A 4,244-nucleotide genomic window follows, 5' to 3' on the forward strand; every position below is an offset into this window, starting at 1 on the left:
GATTGCCCTAGTTCAATTGCAGGTTGTCAGGTGGTTTGTGTTGGTGCAAACCGTGATCGCGGGTCTAGTGTGGACTTCAAGTTTTCCAACTTGGCTCGAATAAAGTTTGCTCGCAAGCGTCTTTTTGGTGCTTTTGTGTAGTGTAGTTAGTTGTCTTCGTTTTTATTTGTATTTCTTTATTAGTACTCTTTGTCGTTTTTATTTGTATTTCTTTATTAGTACTCTTTGTCAAAAAAAAACTATTAAGCTGCCAAAAAAATAAAAATAAATACTACCTCCGTTACAGGTTATGTGCAACGATTCTATTTAGTTGCTACACTTTTATTTTCACGGTCTCTTTGATAATTTTTTAAGAGGTGAGAGATAGGGAGAAAATAAAAGGGAAAACTGAAAAGTGTTGTAACTAATTAACAACTTCCAAAATAGAAAAATGTAGTTATCAAAAAGAAATTGAGGAAGTAATAATGTTAATGGATAATTAATAATACTCCTACTGGTATTAATTGTTAAATACGTAGTATTCCAAATGTAAATCAATGGAGGAATTTTTTTTCCAAAAAGCATTCGATATAACTTTAGTACGTAGTATCAGTTTCAAATGGCTCTGGAATTTAGTTGGTCCTGGATGGCTGGGCGGCTGACATCTTGATGTTGCCATATTGTGAATTGGATATAGCGAAATTTGGGACGGAAGTAAACACATTGAATGTACATAGCTATTAGCATTATTGGTGGGCCAGAAAGCTTTGCAATTTGCAGCCATAGAACGAGTACTGAAACAGGTAAACTCTCCCTTTTACCTAATATTACCGGTTAACATTGTAAAAAAAGTAAAAGAAAACAAAATCTTTTTAATTTCTCTCTCTTTAACCACTTAACATTGTAAATAAAAAAAATGAAATCTTTTTAATTTCTCTCTCTTCCAACTTCTGGGTTTTCATCTTCATTCATCATCAACTTCAAATCCACTCTCCTTTATATAAAATTAAAAAGTCGGTCTCCTCCACTGTAGAACAACGCCACCCTACTGACCGTGTACACGGCCGCCACTTCTACTCCTCTCCTCTTTCTAATTATATTTTACGAGTTTTAGGGTTTTGGGCTGATTGGGAATGACTGGGGTGAGTTTCGGTGGTTAGGGTTGGGTTTTGGGTAGATATGGGGTGAAATTTTGGTGGTTATGGTTGGAATTTGAGGTGGGTATGTTTTTTTTTTTTTTTTTTTTTTTAGGAATTAAAGGGGGAAGATAAAGGGGTCAGGGGTAGGGGAGGGTCGGGGGTTGTACGTAGTTCATGCGGTGAGTGGGGGTGGGGCGGGGCAGGGCTGGTTTGCAATTGGCATATTTTTAGATTTTTTTTTTTCTTTGTAATCTGGTTTATTTTCAGATCTAATGTTTTATTTTGTGGGTAATTTCTTGTTAATTTTCGAATCTAATGTTTTCAATTTTAGATCATTGTGGGTGGTTGTGAGATTATGAAGTATGGTATTAGGAATGGCTTGTCCATCATTAAAGGACAGAAAGAGAAAGTTGAACGAGCTGGGTTCATGTCCAGGTGTGAGGTTTTTTTTTAATTTTTTTTTATTACTTTCAGAAAAAAAAAAAAAAAAAAAAAAAAAAAAAAAAAAAAAAAAAAAATTAAGGAAATTGTATTTAACCGGTTACAATCAGTGGCAAACGGAAAGTTTACCTACAGTCAAGGTTATAGTACTCTATTTGATACAAATGAAAGTTCAGTACGTTAATTGATACATTTGCCAAAGTTTAGTACCTTATTGTGTATATAACTCATCTTATATTCGTAGTAATGTTTATTAATTGAATCTTCAGAATTTTGGAAATTTGTTTCACTTCTTCGAATTGAGGAGAAATATTTGTGTAAAACCGTCAATCACTACAAGCATGTGATCATATCTTAATTTCCGCCCCCTTAACCCAATTCACCTACTAGTAAGATGGATTTAAAATTTGTATTGAAATCGAATTACTACGGCTATTAATCTATTATTACTGATATTAATATCGATAGGATCATACAAACCAACGCTCCCACGGCGTTGGATAAGTATTCAAAATATCACTTAAATGGTACTTCCTCCGCTTGACGGCTTGATAATGTTATGTTAGATTCCAAATACTACCTCCGTTTCATATTATTGGCAACGATTAGATATTTTTCCTCTCTACTTTATGTCAAATCGTTGCAAATAATATAAACGGAGGTCGTATATTTCTTTTCTTATTTTATGTGATTGATTCAATATGAGACTAATATTACAAAATAGAAGGACTATTAATTTGGAAAAGCATTACAAAATCAAGCGTCAGTGAGTGTAATAAATGTTAATTTTTAATTTAATATTTCTACTTTTAGCTAGCTTATCCAACGCCCCGGGAACATTCGTTAGTTTTTGCCTTATCATTATTACTACATATTTCTTTTTTGGTAAGAAGAAGGCTTTATTAATCACTTGAAATATTAAAAAGGTCAATCTAAACCTATTCGACGAGCAGGGCTCATTAGAAATATTAGAGGAAAGGTAATCGAGTTCTCATTCCAAAAGAGTTTCCTAATTCTATTTGATCCCATAACCACATATTTATACTAGACTAGATCCATTCTAAAATATTTTTGTGGAACAACGGAGTAATAAAATCTAATTAAATTTTTGTTTATATTTAATCTTATTTGTTGTTTTTATTACTCCTCCGTTTCATAATGTTAATCTCATATGTTTTTTAAAAAAATAAAAATGCTAATCTCATATAGTCATATACTATTTTGCGCGTTTTAAAAAGATCTACTCATATTGAATATATTTCATTTATAACTTGATTTTTTTGGAATTACTCGTAATTTATTGTGGATTGATGACATGACTCTAAGTAAGGAAATTTTTACCTTAAATTATGCAATTATAACTTGTGTTTTCCTAATAAAAAATCAAAAAAGTTAAATAAGGTAAACTAATTATGAATTATGTTGTACTTTAATGTTAGATTCCAAATATATTTGTTTTCTTATTTTATGTGATTGATTGTATATGAGACTAACATTATGAAATAAAGGGAGTATCTCGTAGTGCTACATCCATTTATAATTTTTTTTTTAAAAATATAATTTTTAATTTTGTTTGGTTTAAACGATTAATAATTTTAGCACATCTAAATTATTCACCATTTTCTAACATAAACTTCCGTATTTGGAATCTCTCTTACTCAGTCAATCATTTCTTATAGTTACCTATCTTTTCAGACTCTCAATTGATATAATTTTTGTGCAAATAGTTAATGTTAAGAATATTATAAACTGAAGTAATATATAGTCTATTTCAAAATCGGTTGTTTAGTTTGAGTCTCATGTTTCAAATTTAGACTTCATAGCAAAACTATGCTCCACATAAAACTTAATCGCGTGGGTTTAATTGTGTTGGGAACTTCAACCTAAAATCAACATAGAAGCCTTGAATTTTGCATGAAATAAGTAGACAGCCGAAGTAAATTTTAGTGGCACACAATTACAAGATAACTGATGCACTGCATTCAATCAATATAATTACAAATTTGAGGTCCACATGAAAAATCACCACAAAACTACACATAACATTAGGTATTGTTGATGTATACCAACCAAAATCACATAGCTTCCAGGGTTTTTTTTTTCCTCGTGCCTATCTCAATATACCATTGCATTTGCATTGTATTTGTACTTATATGTTACGACTAGTCGGATTCAGATCAAACTATGCAAAATCCGACTCCGACCCTAGAAGCTGTCGGATTTTTTATCTGCCTCCGTCTCCGACTCCGACATCCGACTCCGAGAATCAGACTCCGATCTGACTTAAATTTCCATCCTCCGACTCCGCCCCGATCCGACTACGACTCCGACTATAAAAGTAATTTTGACCCAATTATCAATAGCAACCAAAATATAATCAACTTTAAAGACCAATAAATTCATAAATTGAATGATAAAAAAATATATAAATACATGAAAAAGTCGGAGTCGGGTCAGATAAGTCGGATTCTAAGTAAACTCCAACTCCGACCCTCCTTTGACTCGGAGTTGTATTTTTTAAATGGAGTCAGATTCGGATAATTATTTCTCGGATTCGGTTCGGATTTTTTTACTTTGGATCGGATCGAACTAGGGGCGGATTCAGACTAGATTGTCATCCCTAGTTACGACTGCTATTTTATTTTATTTATCTTCAGATTTATGTTGCCACAACTTGAATAATGT

Source organism: Chenopodium quinoa, unplaced genomic scaffold (assembly GCF_001683475.1).
Source record: "Chenopodium quinoa cultivar QQ74 unplaced genomic scaffold, ASM168347v1, whole genome shotgun sequence".
Lineage (NCBI taxonomy): Eukaryota > Viridiplantae > Streptophyta > Magnoliopsida > Caryophyllales > Amaranthaceae > Chenopodium > Chenopodium quinoa.